This window comes from Miscanthus floridulus, chromosome 6, assembly GCF_019320115.1.
Source record: "Miscanthus floridulus cultivar M001 chromosome 6, ASM1932011v1, whole genome shotgun sequence".
NCBI classification, from domain to species: Eukaryota; Viridiplantae; Streptophyta; class Magnoliopsida; order Poales; family Poaceae; genus Miscanthus; species Miscanthus floridulus.
Genome location: NC_089585.1, coordinates 115105768 through 115126405, shown reverse-complemented (window position 1 = coordinate 115126405; position 20638 = coordinate 115105768). Strand labels below are relative to the sequence as shown.

General features: G+C 51.2%; 1 pseudogene; it reads right to left on the bottom strand.

Annotated features, from left to right (window-relative positions):
- Window positions 1-2130: 2130 nt before the first annotated feature.
- LOC136459153 (L-type lectin-domain containing receptor kinase IX.1-like) lies at window positions 2131-5134 on the bottom strand (annotated as a pseudogene).
- Window positions 5135-20638: the final 15504 nt, after the last annotated feature.

The following is a 20638-nucleotide window of genomic DNA, read 5'->3' as shown; positions in this document are numbered from 1 at the left end:
GCGCTGGGGCTGACGGGCGCGACCCCAAGCGCCGTTCGCCAGTCGATGCACACGAGGCGTAGTGTGGTGCGCCGAGCGCGCTGGTGCAGTTAATGGCTAATGCGGGCACTATCGTCGTAGATCCTCCCTGTGCTCACGTGTGATCTCGGGGGTCTTCACGTGAGGGCCCAGCGGCGCGTGGGTCCGAAAGGACTCCGTTACCCTTAGCGGCTGTTCTGGGGCGTCCGCCATAGCGTACTCCCGAGACCGACGGTGGCTAGGCACCACATCGCCGATGCTGAAGCCGTCACTCCCAACGTCGTCATCCATGATGTCAAGGAAACAGGTGGGAGCATAGCTCACCATCCCCATGAACTCAGACGTGAGAGGGTGCGGTGCCAGCACCTTTTAGAGTCCCTAGGCGTATGCGTCCGCGGAAGACACGAGGCCATAGGAGAACTGGCCGTATGGCGGCTGCGACGGGGACAACGGTAACCCGCTGGGTATTTGGTGGAAGATAGAGCATAGTAAATAAATAACAGCATGTATATTACTCACAGCGGGGTTTGAGCAGAGAGTTTGCTCGAAATAAAGCGCAGACGTCACGCCGTTGAAGTTGCGCGTCCCGGAGTCGGTGGAGGACGTCCCTCCAATGAGTGCCGGGTCACGAGTCTTCTCGTGGAGGTGGAGTATGCCGAGCCGGTCGGCGACGAAGTCTAGGCTTCCGAAGCGGAAGGCCTGGGATGGCTCGAAGACGAGTGAAACCCGTATCCTGGCGGGCGAGAGCGCAGGAAACTCCAATGAGCCGAAGCGAATCGTATCGCCCGAGCCCGTCATGGCGAGGTTAGCGGAAAGGTGGGCCATCCGATGACCAAAAAGTGTTGAACGTACAACGTCTTCCCCACAGACGGCGCCAACTGTCGGTGCAGAAAGTGACCAACTAGTGAATATTTGTAGTTTTGCTGTACGTTGTGATCGGAGGTGGCCTAGCACTCAATGACACAGGATTTATACTGGTTCAGGCAACGTGCCCTACGTCCAGACGGGGTCGGTCGGTGACTTTATTCCTGAGCCCAGGTGCTCAAAGTCTGTAGTGGGGTTACAAACAAGAAGGAGAAAAGAGGGGTGTTCAAGAGGCCCGGTCGGGTCCGACCGGAAGGGCCGAGGGCGACCGGAACTCCACTATGAGCTAGAAGTCCAAGCGTGTGCTTGAGGGGTTGTGAGCTATCGATCTAGTGAGTCTGAGCTTGAAGAAGTCGACCCCCCTCCGTTGGAGGGAGCGTATCCCCTTTTATAGATGAAGGGGATGTCTTTACAGGTGAGAGGGAGAGAGTACAGATGCTTCTAAGCCTTGTTGCCCACGCTGATGAAGACTGGATAATGGTAGGCACCCCTAACACTGTTGATGTCGTTGTAGAATGTTGGATGCGTACGGGAGGTCGTGCTATCTTCTTCAGGAAGGATGGATGTCGGTACCTGCAAATACTATTTGATGCCTAGTGGTATGTGAGGAGCCGCGCTATGTTCACCCGGTACAGCAAATCATGGTACCTATACCGCGATCGATGTCCAGAGACACGCAGAGGGCTTACCATATGGGAGTTTTAGTGGCCCCTACAATATTGTAGGGGGAGATGGTGGCTGCAGAGTATTGTTTTGTGCAGGGTATGGTCCCTGGTACAGTGGTTTTGACTTGTGAGCCTTGCCTTGTCTTTCTCCGCACGTCTTCTGGTTCCTATCGAATGGGACGCCCCTGGTCAGATGGCTCCAGTCGGCTCTGAGTGCGCCGGTCGGAGAAGAGCGGTGAGCAGGGTTCCCACGAGCCCCGGTCGTAGGGTCGGAGTCGCGGGGACGGAGTAGGAAGCAGCGTTTTGGGTCAGGCCTTCCGATTGGAGAGACCGCTTAGAGGCAGCTGGTGCCTGAAGCGAGTGCTCCGGTCGGAGAGGTGGACCAAAGAAGTTGACGAGCGGGCGCTCGTTCTTTTGGGTAGACCTTCCGGTCGGCGATCGGACTGCCCTTCCGACCCGTTGTGTTTTAGACTCTTGGGCCGGCCCATGAACTACACGTTGTTTTCCTAGGCCGAGCCCGGGCGTGAAAGTCGGTCCCCGAAGGACCCCGGGTTTATGAACTCGACAGGTGAAGTTAGAGAAAATTATCCACGAGTCACTGGTTATACGCCTCAAAAAACGGTTCGTTGTTCTTTCTCTTTCTCGCTTCTTTTCTGTCGAGAGTGTCGGGCCATCGTCCACGCTCCTGTCTTGGCTGCCGACCGTGCGCCTAGCTCCACGACCTCGCGCCCTCGCCGATGGTCGCGTGCCCGGCCCACCGCTTAGATGTTGCCTTGCGCCCTCGCCGGCGGTTGCAGATGCTGTGCGCGGCTCCTCCACAAGGGAGCGACCGGCGAGCATCGCCCCACTGCGGCTGCTCTCCATGCAGTGTCTCGTGGAAGAATTTTATCCCCAATTTGCTCCTTGGATATTTTCTTACGATACATGCGAGTCCATGTCAGAGCCAAAGCTATACATCCACGGTGGTGCTACGATGGATCTCGTAGATTTGGAGCTGCTGGAGCTCCACCAAACATGCTCTTTCCATTCTCTCTTTTCTCACATTCTCTTTGTATTCTACCTATTTGACCCAACATATAAATTCAAACAAAAATGTTAATAGTTTATACAATTGATAAATATTCAAATAGATAATTTGAATTTAAACGACATTGTTCATGTTTCATCAACTAGTGAAAAAATAAACTTCGTCACGGTTAAAAACCCTTAGGATTTCTACAATTTTTCTTCAAAATTTGTATATTTTCCATTCCTCTATTTTACAACTGCATTTCTATAAAATTCTGATAATAATAATATCCCTATGCAAGTCTGTCTACTACGCAACCATGTGTTTTCTGCAGTTTCATCCCATGAATTTTTTTTGCAATATAGGATTAAGATCCAATAGCCTCCACCCTTCTTCTACTTTCAGCCTTCAACATCCACAGATCACAGATCATATTTTTTTTTTCTAAGAAAAGATAAATCATAGATCCGTCGCCGCCGCCGCCACTGCCATGGCCGGCGTCTGGGTCTGCGGACTCGAACGCGACAACCACGCCGCCACCGAACACCTCCTCTTCGGCGCCCGCGTAGGCAGCGGACTTCTCTTCGGGGATGAGTTCTTGTCTGACGTACACGTACCTGGGTCGAAGAGGAGCCGGTGGGAGTGGATCCCGGCACGACAGCGACATCCGCCTCGACGCCTCGGACGCATGGAGAGGATGTCAGAGAGTCCTGCTGCAGTACTGCACAGAGGTGGCTGTGAAGGAGGACTCGGCGAAATCGGGGACGACGAAGACAATGGTGCCGTCGCTTGCCTGAGACCCTGAGTAGAGCTGTGGCCGTGCTGATAGGGCCATAAAAAAAAATTCATGTGTTTTTTTATGCTAAAACATACGTGTGTTATATGGCATTTCTGTACCCCTATTTATGTTCGAAAGGAGCCCTAGCAGGTTATCATCAGCATTTCCGACCTTAGCACGTGAATCTCGTAACAGAACCAAAACTGCATATGATGGCAAACTTGTTAGTAACACAGGAGAACTTATTTTTGCCACCCTTACCTATGAATCAACAATCAACACATTTCCATGCTATACAACTGAATCTCAAAATCACATAATCACTGCCTCGTGTATAAAGTAAAAAACACAATGCAGCACAACAATAACATTTTCCTGTTGGGGTCAGCAATGTTTTTATGGTTTCAGCTCATGGCTCCAGCAGCCTATCCCTGACTGATGAAACTTTACCTGAAGACCCATGATCACTAACACCTGGATCCTCGGTGGTGCTCGAGGTTCCCGCAACAGAAATCAAAGCAACCAGATCAGGCAAGGGAAAGTACGTCGGCACCGGCATCTTCGGCCGCAGCGCCGGCAATGACGCCTCGAATTTAAGCACGTTCAGGGCCTGCCTGATGCTTGGCCTATGCGCATAGTCAGGGTGAGCACACCACAAACCCACAATCATCAGGCGCTCCATCTGCTTCTCATCGAATTGCCCCTTCAGCCTCCAGTCTGCTGCTTCAAGGAGGGCGTTCTTGCCATACAGCTCCCACACCCACGGCACCAATCTCGCCTTGCTTGGCTCCTCGTTGAGCTCTGCCGGCCGTCGGCCGCACGCGATCTCCAACGCCACGACACCAAAGCTGTACACGTCTGACTCCCGGCTCGCCTTGCCTGTCATCACGCACTCTGGCGCCAAGTAGCCCAGTGTTCCACGAGCTTGGCAAGGCCAAAGTCCCCGAGCTTCGCGCTGAAGGTGGAGTCCAGCATGACATTGCTCGGCTTGATATCCCGGTGGACGATGCACTGCAGACACTCCTCGTGGAGGTAGAGCATCGCCGACGCGAGGCCCAGCGCAATGTCGTGCCGCATCGGCCAGGTGAGGAGCACGCCCTTGCCGTAGAGGTGGTGGTCGACGCTGCCGTTGGGCATGAGCTCGTACACCAGCAGGAAGTCGCCCCGGTGCTCGTGGCACCAACCGACGAGGCGGACCAGGTGCCGGTGGTGCAGCTGGCTGATGATGCGCACCTCGGCGGCGTACTGCTTGCGCCCCTGCGTCGAGCCCTTGGACACCCTCTTGATAGCAACCTCCAAGCCCAGCTCCTTCAGGAACCCCCGGTACACGGCGACGAGCATGCCGGCGCGGACCGAGGAGGAATTGAAGAGGCCGAGGAGTACCCCCGCGGAGGATTCGGGGAGGGCGGAGGGGAACGGGGAGAGGAAGAAGGCGAGCCCGTCGCCCGAGGCGGAGGCCGGGTCGGGGGCGACGATGGAGAAGGCGAAGGCGGTGACGAAGGAGGCCGGGCGGCGGGAGACGGGGTCGGCGAGCGGGACGGCGCGGGAGTAGAAGGCGCGGCCGGTGCTGCTGGTGATGGGGCCGAGGCGCTCGTCGCGGGTGAGGCGGATCGCCTTGTTGTAGAAGGCGTCCCCCTGGAAGGCAATCCCGGGCGGCGGCGTGTCCGAGGGTTAGGTGAAGTTGTATGTGAAGGAGAATGGCGCCACGGGGTGCGGCAGCAGGAGGATGAGGATCGGCACGGCGGCGACAGCGGGAGAAAATTGCAATCATACGACGCGAAACAACGCGCTTCCTTATCACAGGACTTCAAACATCGACACCGCCTGTAACTGTAAGTTACCGCCCTGGCCACCTTTATAGAGTCGGAGCATGGAGGATTACTTGAAAAAAAAAATCATGTTTGGAGGGTCCGATCTGATTTCATAGCATCCATTTTTCTCTCTTCCTCTGTACTTAGGATTTGATCTGTTGCGGTGGATGAAATTGGTTGCTTGTTGATTGGAATAGCTAGGGATATCTACTTGTCTAGCGCGAGATCATTTCGGTTACATGTGTATTGCATACTACTTGCACCGTTGCGCTGCCAATTTTCTGGAATTTGTAGGCCTGCTGCAGCAATATTTTTTTATTTGTTGCAATTTCTGTATGGTCTTGGGCTTGTTGCACTATGCTTTTCAGTTTGCTGGAATGGCTATTGTTTTTGTTGCATCGTCAAGTATTATCATTGCAAAAGGAAAGGGATGCGTTGTCTATATGAGACCACTCAGATAGGGGAGTTTAGTCTGTGGATCCTTGACTTCGTTGAAATCTTGTTGCGAATTTTGTCGTGGTGTGGCCTAGGATGTCGATCCGTTTAAATAGAACCAGGCCACACAGAGATTTTGTTTGGTTCACAGGATGCAGCAACAAAGTTGCATGCGGAGAGGCAAAAATCGGCCACATGCGCGCGCGGGCGCCATCGTGCGAGCGTGTAACAACCAAAAAAAAATCTACACATCAAAAATATCAACTACAATTTTTTTTTTCTCAAAACCTCCATGTGATGATGAGTGTCATGTAAAGTAACCCAACCAGGAGTTGCATTAGAAGTAACCCAACCTAAGTCAATACATAAGCATAGCATGTCATATATTGATTATGATTAATAATTTCTATTAAATAGATGTTGCATACATGATTAACTTAAATTGTGATTTGGATTCTCATTGCTTTATGTTATGACTAACAATTCAATAAAGTTTATTACTAAACAAAATTCCCTAAACTCCAATGAACAAGTTACCTCAGTTTCAAATTCGAAATCTAAACCAAATTTGAATTTAAACAATGGAAAGGAAATGAAAAACAAAAAAAAAGAAAAGAAGAAAGGGAGAAGAAGGCCTCGCAGCCCAGCCGCTCGGCCCAGCCAGCCCAGCGCGCGCACGCAGGCCCAACAAGCAGGCCCAGGCTACCGCAGCCGCCCGCGCGCCCAGCCCCGCCTTCGCTCGCTGCCGCTGCCGCTGGACCTCGCGTGTCAGCTGCACGACGCCCACGCCCGCGCGTCTCCCTGCCTCCGCTTGCAGCCGCTGCCGCTGGACCCTGCAAGTCAGCCCTACTATTCCTCTTCTCCACGCCGTGCACGACCACCGCGCGACAGAGCCCCGACAGCAATGGCAGGGCGGGCCAGGGGGTCATGCCCGGGCCATGGCCTTGCCCCCCCTTGGCGCAGTGCCCATGCCAATGCCATGCCAACCACCCACGCCCCGCGAAGCCGCTCGATGCGCTCGGCGCGATCCTCAGCCGTCCGCCGTGGAGCTCGGAGCACCGGCTATAAGAGCCCCAGCCCTAGAGCCCTAGCGATCGTCCATCACCCGCCGCCATTTGGTGGCCATATGCTGCGCACCGGAACCAAGAGAGAGGAGGGAGAAGGGGGAGGAAGGAGAGGAAGAAAGCGCCGAAGCCGCCACGGAGGGGGAGGTCGTCGGAGCCGAAGACGACGCCGGCGCTTCGTCACCGATGCGGCTCGGCACGGCACTACACGGCCACACCAGAGCTGCACGGCCTCGCATCGACACGGCATCGCCATCCAGTCTTCCACGCCACCCACGGTGAACTTTTTTCCCTCTTCCGATCTCCCTCTGCCGCCGAACCTCACCGTCGGCCATGGCGCTCCACGCCTGGAGCGCATAGGCCAGTACCTTGCCTCAGCCACTTGGAACGCCCGTACCCTCGCACACGTCAGTAACACACCGTGACCGCCCCACCGAAGCCCATAGTGCACCAGCGTGCGCATCACCGTCGACACCACGTCGCCATGGCCGTGAGAGCCCCTAACGGCCACTGGGGAGTCTGAAGCCTCGCTTGAGCCTTGGACGCCTTCGTCATGCACCCACGGGACCACCGGAGCCATCGTTTGCCTAGCCTGGTTACTGGAGGGCCGGCGTGCGTGACCTCGCCACTGGCGGGCACCGCCGAGCCACCAGGTGCCGTGGCCAACACCTTGGAAGAACCCGGCCACCCCTAGGGCCCTAGGACCATGATCGTCGTGGCCTAGGGTAGCTTTTTCCCTTCCCAGTTGGGCACCATCCTCGCCACGGAGGCTCATCAGCGAAGCTCGCCACCAGCAGGAGCGCCGCCACGGGGGAAAGACAGGGGAAACATTCCCCCTCTCGCTGACAACCCTGCGTGAACTCGGTGCATATGAGCCGAGCCAAGAGGAATAGACAATGGACTCGGTCCACCGTAGACCAGTCTGCGGTCCATGGACCGTGAAGTTGGGTCCACCGAGAGCCGAGCCCACGCCTACAGCCTAAACACGAGGCCCAGTAAGAGCCCACGGCCATGACGTGGCAGCGTCACAGCGTGCCACGTGTTTGGCCTGGCCCGGCCTAGACCGGCCCAACCCAAAGACCAACCGGCCCAGTTCGGACCCAGCCCGTATTGATCGTTGACTGGTCAACACTGACCATTGACCTGGCCCCACTTGTCAGTGACACGGACACCCTAGACCCACACGTCAGATGCTGACGTTATGATGACGTCACGTGGGACCCACATGTTAGAAGCCAGCACAGCCGAGGTGACGTCATGCTGAAATCAGCAGACCAGGCCCACATGTCAGTGACCGTTGACTATTGACCATTGACTTGTTGTGACTGACGTTGACTTTGACCGGACCCACCTGTCAGTGACCCAATAGTCTTTGACCCCACCTGTCGGTGTGGATGACGTTGATGACGTCATATTGACGTCAGCTGGGCCTACCTGTCAGCTCGGAACCATGATGACAACGTCATGCTGACATCAGCAAGCCACGTGGACCAACCATAGCATGACACATGTCAGCCCAGGATTAATTCAGCCTTTTTCTATTTTCAGAAATAGATTTAATCTTCAGAAATTCATAACTAATTCATACGACCTAGGAAAAACACGAAACCAGGACCAAAATTCATCTAAAATCAAGCTCTACGCAATGGACCCATGTTTGAGTGCATTTGGTTCTTTTGATTTTTTATTGCTTCTTTATGCTATTCTATAGATGTCGCTAACGCGACTATAATGCGGTCGTTTGCAGACTCGGAGGAGAACCGGATGGACGAGGACCGTGAGTACCGTGAGGAGAACGAAGACGACTACACTGAAGGTGCCACATCCCACCCAATCTCGTAGCACCTATTACGCATGGCTTATATAGAACTGCTATTGCTTTACTTTACTGCTGCGATTATATTATGCTAGGACTTGCATGGTAGTATGCTTGCTCGAAAGCCTTTACCTTGACGCAACCTTACCCCTGCACACCCTGCTATTAGGCTATACACACGCTTGCTACTATATATTTCATTACTTATACTCTACTACGCTTATACTACGTGCGTGGTGGAAACTGGTGTTACCTGGACTATAGGGAGAGTGTTGCATGTGTGACTTGGGTGTGTGGAGGGTGAGGGTTGTGTCGACCAAGTTGGAGTATACGACGAGCCTAGGGTAAGTCTTGCCATGGGGTGCTACCTGGGCACCCCTGGAATGGATACCTGTGGTGGGTAAAATGGTATATGAGGTGGACCTGGGTGTGAACTTGTGACGGGTGGAGCCCGGGATGGATGTGCTGTGGTGGCATGGTAAATGGAAACCCTGATGGAGACATTCTGGCTTGGTCACCCCTAAAGACTTACTAGTACTTAGATTCACCGAGAAGCCTTACGTACCACTCACCCTATATGGTGTGGGACGGCTGGACTACTTGGTAGGATATTGCCACTACTGCTAGGATGATAGCGGACAGTATAAGGAGGTACGGGGCGCAGAGGATTTCCCCCACACCCTTCCAAGACTTCATGGAGACCTTGTGGACCCAGCTCATGACTCACAGTTTCAGCCACCCCGGACTTGACTTGGGGTGAACCAGGGCTGAATGGTAGAGTGGCATTATCCTAGGCTAGCAAGCGGCCGGAATCAGCCTAGTTGACGATGGTCAGCGAGGAAGGCAGATCTTGTGGTTATGTAAAACCTCTGCAGAGTGTATGGTTGATCGATCGATACATGTGCCGACCCATCGGCTATGGACCTTTCCTGGGTTTCGCTTAAACTAGATAGAGAGATGAGTCCTTCTCTTCTCCCCCTGGGAGTGAGTGTTCGGTCGTAGCCAGGGGCTACGGGCTTTGAGACAGTGCTGAGAGGGAGTTGGCCTATCGACTGAGTGATGGTATGGTATGATATGATGATGGTGTGGAGATGGTGGTATGTCAATCCTAGGATCGAAACCTGGCTCTGGAATGGGAATGGGTGGAAAAGGTGTGGGAATGGTGTTGAAACTTGGCTATACTGTTATTTACTTGATATGCTAAAATACATAGGAAACCCCAGCCTTATAGGTTTCTTTTGACTATATCCAACTTACATCCAATTTCCACAAAGCAATGCTCATAGGGTTGGGAGTGGCTAGTACAAATTGTACTGATAAATTTTGGCACACAGGTTCTGCTGAGGAGTATAGTTCCGAGGAGTTTGGCGGATAAGGGGTTCGTGCCTACGCTCGAGTTTGGCGATCTTATCTTCAAGCTGTTCTAAATGAATGCTACTTGTGATTCCGCCAATGCGGTGATGTAATAAATTATGTAATTCCGCACTATTTGTACTCTGATATTATCGTTGTATGGATGTGGTATTCGACTAGAATTTGGGTAATATGATCTACAATGGTCTTATTACACTTCGACGCTGTGGATTTCCCTTCGTGGAAATCGAGGTCGTTTCAGCTAGTATCAGAGCCATACTTGACCATAGGACGAAACCCTAAGAAAAGGACGATAGAATAGGACGTGGACAACCCTTCTTTTGGTTATATACCGACCCTGCATTTACTTTTATGCAAGGCTTATCTATTTATTGACCTGCTAACACCTGTCCCCTTGAAACATGCAGATGGCAACAAACGTCGACTGGCCGCCACTAGGACCGCTACACCTAGACCACGCCAAGCTTACCTTTGACCTACGTGAGCTCGAGGGTTTTGCACAGACCCTCTGCCGAGTTCTCATCATGTTAGGTGTCCCCGACAAGCTTGTCAAGGTCACCTGCACCGGGAAGCCAGCTAAGGAAGGAGGAATCGAAGGACCGATTATCACCTCAATGGAGTTTCCAGCTAGCACTACCTTACCTTCTGTCCCAGCTTTCACCGAGATGACTATAGAGGACACAGTCGAGGAGGGACTGCAGGCCATCTCACACAAGGTGCTTCGCAGAGTGATGAGGGATCACTACGAGCACCTAAAGACGATAGAGTTCCGTCTACTTCCCCAGGCCCTCGACCTCAGCCTTACCCCCAGTGAGCTGAGTTTTGCAGCAGGCAGAGTTATCCTTGCCGAGGAGGATAGATGCCTTCGCGTCTCAGCTATTCACCTACTGGAGCAGGATAGGTATGTGACCTAGCTGGAGCAGAGGAGACGTTAGGACCAGGCCCTCCGGTGGGAGTACCAGGAGCGAGACTCGTAGGGAGCATAGGAGCGAGCTAGTCTACTGGAGATAGTTGCCAAGCTGCAGGATGAGCTCAACCATCGTGAGGAGGACCATAGAGCCAAGGTCGCTGACTTATAGGACAAAGCAGCTGACCTAGGCAATAGGAACTGCTACCTTGACAGCAAGGTCTTGGAGTTGCAGAGAGAGTTGGATGACAAGAAGGCCGAGTTCAAGCGTAGAGGAGACAGAGAGAGATCCAAAGGGATTGATATGCTGAAGATCCAATCTCGGAACAAGACCCTGACTCAGGAGCTAGAGGAGTCCAGGAAGAAGGCCGTTCGCAACCTGGGTCACCTAATTGAGGCACTCAGGCAGACCAAGTACCTATAGGACAAGTGTGAGAGGACATGGCAGGCTTGGTAGAAGTCTAACAGGAAGCGCCTCAGGGAGATGAAGGGTATGTGGGATCGGCTACCCAAGGAGATTCGTAGCAAGATGAAGCCTAGGATAGAGGAGTTTGAGTTAGCCCCAACTTGCCTCAACCTAGACACATGCCCTACCCTACCTAGAGCCAAGCCTACTAAGGAGCTCGCCGAGGCCTTAAAGTACGTGTCCCGACTTCACAAGTCTGATGAGGAGATCGAGATCGAGAACAGTCGTATCCCAGCTGCGGTATACGAGCTAGAGTAGAATGACCCTGCGTGGTCATGAGTCATGTCAGTAGCTTCCATAAGATGTACCCCATGATGTACCCCTTATGAGATGTATTATGAGACATTATGCGTAGTACGATTCTCGCACGTCTTTAAGTGTAGCTACTGGAGATGATGCTATGTAATAAAAACCATGTAATGAATGTTCCGAATCTTATTGCATCTTTATGAATCTTATTGCTTCTTTTGTAATGAGTGTTGGATAGTATAAATGTTTTTCTTTAAATCGTCAAAATCATGTAATCATATTGAATTATAAGCACTTATGTCACAAGCACTAAACTCTCGATGATCCGTGATTGCAGATGCTGAACTGCCATTCTAATTGCCTAATGAATCGAGGATGTGCGCCCACCCCTGAACCAGTTGAACCTAATGGGGGACGTGGTGGCAACAACCATGGTCGTGGCCATGGCCGTGGACGTGGAGGGATACCCTTCCACCTGGAGAATACTCCGCCGCTTGAGGAGAACATTCCACCACCACCACCACCGAACCTAACAGAAGTGATGGCATAACAGACCCAGCTTCTTGCAGCTCTTGTTGAAGGAGCAAACCGTCACCAGGGAGGTCAGCAGAACGACTTCCAAAGGAAGCTAGAGGGATTTCTGAAGCTGAGGTGACCTACCTATGATGGCACCGACCTTGACCCGCTTGTAGCCGATGACTGGCTCAAGGAAATGGAGAAGAAGCTTGACCTCACTACTTTCACTGATGATGAGTGTGTCAGAGCTGCCACACACTAGCTCACGGGTGCAGCATGCGCCTGGTGGGATAGTTTCAGTGATTCCCATGAGGACCCTGCCCACATCTCATGGGATGAGTTCGCTGAAGCATTCACTGAGTATCACATTCCCAAGAGTATCATGGAGGCCAAAGCCGAGGAGTTCCGCAACATCAAGATGGGAAAGGACAGGGTGACTGAGTACACTACTCGTTTCACCAACCTTCTGTGCTATGCACCTTCTTATGTTGTGAACTCTGAGAAGGAGAAGCTATACTATTACCGCAAGGGACTCAACCCGCATATCAAGCTAAAGTTTGGCGGTATTGAGAGCAACACATTGTGTGCTCTGGTGGATCGCTGCATCTAGATCGAGAAAGATCGTGCTAAAGCTGGAGAAGAGTACAGGGAGAGGAAGCGTAAGCCTGAGGAGTCCTTCCGTGGCCGTGATCACAAGAGGTTCCATAGAGATGCACCATCTAGGGAACGCTCTCGTCACAATAAGGATGACAACCCTAGATCGAGTAGGGGAAGTGGAGGCTACACCGCTAAATACTCCTGCCCTGCTCAGGATCGTTACACCCGGGACTGTTATGCTCAGGACCGCAACAGTTAGGACCGTTTCAACCGTCCCCGCACAGCGAATGAACGCCCAGCATAGAACCACTCTGTACCAAGCACTGGAAACTGGAAGGCACCCGCGTCAACCCCTACAGGCGGTACACCTTTCACCTGCTTTGCTTGTGGCCAACCAGGTCACAAAGCCGCTGAGTGCCCTCAGAACTCAGCTGCTCAGAAGTCTCAGTTCAAGGGATCTGCTACTTGTGGACGTCTCAACCATCTGGACGCCGAGGAAGCACAAGCTGCTCCTAACGTGGTGTACGGTATGTTTTTAGTTAATGGCAACACTACATCAGTTCTATTTGACTCTAGAGCAACTTGTTCTTACATATCATCCAAGTTTGCACAAGAACATGACCTATCTGTAACCCCATGTGAAAAGCCTATCATCACCAGCTCACCATTAGGAGACCTAAAATGCACCCACATCTGCAAGGGAGTGAGTCTTACCATTGAGGGTCTTATCTTCAAAGCCAACCTAACCCTATTACCTTCCACAAACCTAGATGTCATCTTAGGTATGGATTGGTTAACCATTCACCAAGGTATCATATCATGTTCACCTAGATATATCCAAGTGACCCACCCATCAAGCAAAGTCATTAGATGTGAACCCCAGTCCAGAAAGTCCACCTCTATCCTATGTGCCCTTAAAGCAAGTTCAGAATCACAAAAAGAGGAGAAGACAGTTCATGATGTGCCAGTAGTCAGAGACTATCCCGATGTATTCCCTAAAGAATTACCAGGTATGCCATCAGATCGTGATGTAGAGTTCATCATTGATCTGTTGCCAGGAACAGGACCCATTGCCAAGAGACCCTATCACATGTCAGTTGATGAACTGGCTAAGCTCAAGAAATAGCTTGATGAGCTCATCTCAAAGGGATATATCAGACCCAGTGCCTCACCCTGGGGATCCCCCATTCTGTTTGTCAAGAAGAAGGATGGTTCAATGAGAATGTGCATTGATTACCGGAACTTGAACGCAGTTACCATCAAGAACAAGTACCCCCTACCAAGAATTGATGATCTGCTTGATTAGCTTCAAGGTGCCAAGTACTTCTCTAAGATTGATCTCAGATCCGGCTATCACCAGATAAAGATTCGAGAGAGTGACATCCCGAAAACAGCCTTCGTGACTAGGTATGGATAGTTTGAGTTCACTGTGGTATCATTTGGACTCACGAATGCTCCCGCATACTTCATGAACATGATGAATAAGGTTTTCATGGAAGAACTGGATAAGTTCGTGGTGGTATTCATCGACGACATCCTTGTCCATTCATCCACCGCTGAAGAACATGAACATTATATGAGAACTGTGCTCGAGAAATTAGCCCAACATCAGCTCTATGCAAAGTTCAGCAAATGTGAGTTTTGGCTACAGGAAGTTGCCTTCCTAGGCCATGTACTATCAGCTGAAGGTGTCATAGTTGACCTAGCCAAGATTGAAGCTATAAAAGAGTGGGATCAACCCCATAATGTGACAGAAGTCAGAAGTTTCTTGGGATTGGCTGGATATTATCATCGATTCATCAAAAACTTCTCCAAGATAGCCCATCCAATGACCAATCTTCTAAAGAAGACCAAGGAGTTTGAATGGACGCCCGAGTGCGAACAAAGCTTCCAGGAATTGAAATAGAAGCTTACCACAACTCCTGTGCTAGCATTGCCTAACATCAGCAAAGATTTTGTGGTCTATTGTGATGCATCCCGTCAAGGACTTGGCTGTGTATTGATGCAAGATGGAAAAGTAATAGCTTATGCTTCTCGATAGTTGAAAGAACACAAGAACTGATACCCTACTCATGATCTTGAGTTAGCAGTAGTGGTGCATGCCTTGAAGATCTGGAGGCACTACTTGATAGGCAACAAGTGTGATATCTACACCAACCACAAGAGCTTGAAGTACTTTTTCACTCAAGAAGATTTGAATATGAGGCAACACCGATGGCTTGAGTTGATCAAGGACTATGACCTAGAAATTCACTATCATCCGGGAAAAGCTAATGTAGTCGCAGATGCTCTTAGTCGCAGGAATTACTGTCACACCTTGATCACTGAATCAGTACCACCTGAGCTCAAGGGAGAGATTGATGATTTCCAACTAGAGATACTACCGCATGGCTTGTTGAATGAGCTCCGCATATAGTATGATCTCACAGATCACATCTATCAAGCTCAGAAAAATTGTGAAGAGATCGAATATCTCCGTGGTCTGATGAAACTAGGCTACAAGACCAACCACCATGAAGATGAACAAGGAACCATTTGGTTCAAGGATAGAATCTATGTACCTTCTGATCCAGCCTTACGAGAGGAAATTTTGTTAGAAGCCCATGATTCTAAGTATTGTATACACCCTGGGAATTCAAAGATGTATCAAGACTTGAAGAAACACTTTTGGTAGAAAGGCATGAAGACAGACATTATAGGACATGTGGCACGTTGTGACACCTGCAACAGAGTCAAGGCTGAACATCAAAGGCCTATAGGATTGCTAAAGCCTCTTGATGTTCCTGAATGGAAATGGGAGAGCATATCCATGGATTTCATAATTGGATTGCCTCGTTCACAGAAAGGCAATGACTCCATCTGGGTGATTGTTGATCGCTTGACCAAAGTGGCTCACTTTATACTAGTTAAGACCAAGACCAATGCCGAAAAACTAGCAGATCTATACATTGAACATATTCTCAGATTGCATGGAGCTCCCTCTAGTATTGTATCCGATCGTGGCCCTCAGTTTGTGTCTCGATTTTGGGAAGCCCTACATAGGTCCATTGGAACAAAACTTGACTTCAGTACTGCTTATCATCCACAGATAGATGGACAGACTGAACGAGTAAATCAGATCTTAGAAGACATGCTTCGCGCAAGTGTATTGAATTACGGCTCTGATTGGGAGAAATGCCTACCCTATGCAGAGTTCTCTTACAACAACAACTACCAAGCCAGTATCAAGATGTCGCCATTTAAAGCTCTATATGGCAGACCTTGTAAGACACCTTTGATGTGGTCCCAACTGGGAGAAAGATCGTTCTCTAACTCCGCCAAGATTCAAGATGCCGAAGAAGGAGTTGCTCAAGTGAAGGAGAATTTAAGAATTGCTTAAAGCCGATACAAGAGCTATACTGACAAAAGGAGAAGAGAACTTGAGTTCAATGTGGGGGACTTCGTTTATCTCAAGGTATCCCCGCTATGTGGAACGGTCAGATTCCATGTGAAAGGAAAGCTTGCCCCTAGATTTGTTGGCCCATACAAGATTTGCAAGAGAATTGGAAAGCTCGCCTACAAACTTGAGTTACCTGAGGAATTGACGGGTGTACATCCCGTATTTCATGTATCCCAGCTATGTAAATGTTTAAGAGTACCTGATGAAGCAGTCCCAACTGGTACACTTGACATTCAAGATACACTTGAGTATAGAGAACATCCTATCAGAATTTTGGGCAGAGATACCAAAGAGACCCAAAGCAAGACTATTCCTATGTGCAAGGTCCAATGGAGTAATCATACCGAGAGAGAAGCAACATGGGAGAAAGAGTGTGACCTCCGGCTACGATATCCTTACCTCTTCGAAGAGTACGTTATGCTTTAATCTCAGGGACAAGATTCTGTTAAGGGGGTAGGACTGTAACAACCCAACAATCCACACACCAAAAATACCAACTACAAAAATTTTTTCTCAAAACCTCCATGTGATGATGAGTGTCATATAAAGTAACCCAACCAGGAGTTGCATTAGAAGTAACCCAACCTAAGTAAATACATAAGCATAGCATGTCATATGTTGATTATGATTAATAATTTCTATTAAATAGATGTTGCATACATGATTAACTTAAATTGTGATTTGGATTCTCATTGCTTTATGTTATGACTAACAATTCTATAAAGTTTATTACTAAACAAAATTCCCTAAACTCCAATGAACAAGTTACCTCAGTTTTAAATTCGAAATCTAAACCAAATTTGAATTTAAACAATGAAAAAGAAATGAAAAACAAAAAAAAGAAAAGAAGAAAGGGAGAAGAAGGCCTCACAGCCCAGCTGCTCGGCCCAGCCAGCCCAACGCGCGCATGCAGGCCCAGCAAGCAGGCCCAGGCTACCACAGCCGCCCACGTGCCTAGCCCCGCCTTCGCTCGCTGTCGCTGCCGCTGGACCCTACGTGTCAGCCGCACGACGCCCACACCCGCACGTCTCCCTGCCTCCGCTTGCAGCCGCTGCCGCTGGACCCCACAAGTCAGCCCTACTATTCCTCTTCTCCACGCCATGCACGACCACCACGCGATAGAGCCCCGACAGCAATGGCAGGGCGGGCCAGGGGGTCACGCCCGGGCCATGGCCTTGCCCCCCCTTGGTGCAGCGCCCACGCCAACGCCATGCCAACCACCCACACCCCGCGAAGCTGCTCGATGCGCTCGGCACGATCCTCAGCCATCCGCCATGGAGCTTGGAGCACCGGCTATAAGAGCCCCAGCCCTAGAGCCCTAGCGATCGTCCATCACCCGCCGCCATTTGGTGGCCATACGCTGCACACCAGAACCAAGAGAGAGGAGGGAGAAGGGGAAGGAAGGAGAGGAAGAAAGCGCCGAAGCCGCCGCGGAGGGGGAGGTCGTCAGAGCCAAAGATGACGCCGGCGCTTCGTCACCGACGTGGCTCGGCACGGCACTACACGGCCACACCGGAGCTGCATGGCCTCGCATCGACACGGCATCGCCATCTAGTCTTCCACGCCACCCACGGTGAACTTTTTCCCCTCTTCCGGTCTCTCTCTACTACCGAACCTCACCGTCGGCCATGGCGCTCCACGCCTAGAGCGCGTAGGCCAGTACCTTGCCTTAGCCACTTGGAACGCCCGCACCCTCGCACACATCAGTAACACACCGTGATCGCCCCACCGAAGCCCATAGTGCACCAGCGTGCGCATCACCATCGACACCGCGTCGCCATGGCCACGGGAGCCCCTAACGGCCACCGAGGAGTCTGAAGCCTCGCTTGAGCCCTAGACGCCTTCATCATGCACCCATAGGACCACCAGAGCCATCGTTTGCCTAGCCTGGTACTGGAGGGCCGGCGTGCATGACCTCGCCACCGGCGGGCACCGTCGAGCCGCCAGGCGCCGTGGCCAACGCCTTGGAAGAACCCGGCCACCCCTAGGGCCCTAGGGCCATGATCGTCATGGCCTAGGGTAGCTTTTTCCCTTCCCAGTTGGGCACCAGCCTTGCCACAGAGGCTCATCAGCGAAGCTCGCCGCCGGCAGGAGCACCACCGTGGGGGAAAGACAGGGGAAACATTCCCCCTCTCGCTGACAACCCTGCGTGAACTCGGTGCATATGAGCCAAGCCGAGAGGAACAGACAATGGACTCGGTCCACTGTAGACCAGTCTACGGACCATGGACCGTGAACTTGGGTCCACCGTGAGCCGAGCCCATGCCTACAGCCTGAACACGAGGCCCAGTAAGAGCCCACAGCCATGACGTGGCAGCGTCATAGCGTGCCACGTGTCTAGCCCGGCCCGGCCCAGACCGGCCCAACCCGAAGACCAACTGGCCCAGTTCGGACCCATCCCATATTGACCATTGACCTGGCCCCACCTGTCAGTGACACGGACACCCTGGACCCACACGTCAGATGCTAACGTTATGATGACATCACATGGGACCCACATGTTAGAAGCCAGCACAGCCGAGGTGACGTCATGCTGATGTCACGCTGACATCAGCTGCTGGCGTCAGCAGGACCAGGCCCACATGTCAGTGACCGTGATTGTTGACCGTTGACCGTTGACCATTGACTTGTCATTGACTAATGTTGACTTTGACCGGACCCCACCTGTCAGTGACCCAATAGTCTTTGACCCCACCTGTCGGTGTGGACGACGTTGATGACGTCATGCTGACGTCAGCTGGGCCCACCTGTCAGCTCAGAACCATGATGACAACGTCATGCTGACATCAGCAAGCCACGTGGACCAACCACAGCATGACACGTGTCAGCCCAGGATTAATTCAGCCTTTTCCCATTTTTAGAAATAGATTTAATCTTCGGAAATTCATAACTAATTCATACAACCTCGGAAAAACACGAAACTAGGACCAAAATTCATCTAAAATCAAGCTCTACGCAATGGACCCATGTTTGAGTGCATTTGGTTCTTTTGATTTTTTATTGCTTCTTTATGCTATTCTATAGATGTCGCTAACGCGACTATAATGCGGTCGTTTGCAGACTCGGAGGAGAACCGGATGGACGAGGACCGTGAGTACCGTGAGGAGAACGAAGACGACTACACTGAAGGTGCCACATCCCACCCAATCTCGTAGCACCTATTACGCATGGCTTATATAGAACTGCTATCGCTTTACTTTACTGCTGCGATTATATTATGCTAGGACTTGCATGGTAGTATGCTTGCTCGAAAGCCTTTACCTTGACGCAACCTTACCCCTGCACACCCTGCTATTAGGCTAGACACACGCTTGCTGCTATATATTTTATTACTTATACTTTACTACGCTTATACTACGTGCGTGGTGGAAACTGGTGTTACTTGGACTATGGGGAGAGTGCTGCGTGTGTAACTTGGTGTGTGGAGGGTGAGGGTTGTGTCGACCAAGTTGGAGTATATGATGAGCCTGGGGCAAGTCTTGCCATGGGGTGCTACCTGGGCACCCCTGGAATGGATACCTGTGGTGGGTAAAATGATATATGAGGTGGACCTGGGTGTGAACCTGTGACGGGTAGAGCCCGGGATGGAGGTGCTGTGGTGGCACGGTAAATGGAAACCCTGATGGAGACATTCTGGCTTGGTCACCCCTAAGGACTTACTAGTACTCAGATTCACCGAGAAGCCTTACGTACCACTCGCCCTATATGGTGCGGGACGACTAGACTACTTGGTAGGATATTGCCACTACTGCTAGGATGATAGCGGACAGTGTAAGGAGGTACGGGGCGCGGAGGATTCCCCCCACACCCTTCCGAGACTTCATGGAGACCTTGTGGACCCGGCTCATGACTCACAGTTTCAGCCACCCCAGACTTGACTTGGGGTGAACCAGGGCTGAATGGTAGAGTGGCATTATCCTAGGCTAGTAAGCGGCCGAAATCAGCCTAGTTGACGACGGTCAGCGAGGAAGGCGGATCTTGTAGTTATGTAAAACCTCTGCAGAGTGTATGGTTGATCGATCGATACATGTGCCGACCCGTCGGCTATGGATCTTTCCTGGGTTTCGCTTAAACTAGATAGAGAGATGAGTCCTTCTCTTCTCCCCCTGGGAGTGAGTGTTCGGTCGTAGCCAGGGGCTACGGGCTTTGAGACAGTGCTGAGAGGGAGTTGGCCTGTCGACTGAGTGATGGTATGGTATGGTATGGTATGATGATGGTGTGGAGATGGTGGTATGTCGATCCCAGGATCGAAACCTGGCTCTGGAATGGGAATGGGTGGAAAAGGTGTGGGAATGGTGTTGAAACTTGGCTATACTGTTATTTACTTGATATGCTAAAATACATAGGAAATCCCAGCCTTATAGGTTTCTTTTGACTATATCCAACTTACATCCAATTTCCACAAAGCAATGCTCATAGGGTTGGGAGTGGTCAGTACAAATCGTACTGATAAATTTTGGCACACAGGTTCTGCTGAGGAGTATAGTTCCGAGGAGTTTGACGGATAAGGGGTTCGTGCCTACGCTCGAGTTTGGCGATCTTATCTTCAAGCTGTTCTGAATGAATGCTACTTGTGATTCCGCCAATGCGGCAATGTAATAAATTATGCAATTCCGTACTATTTGTACTT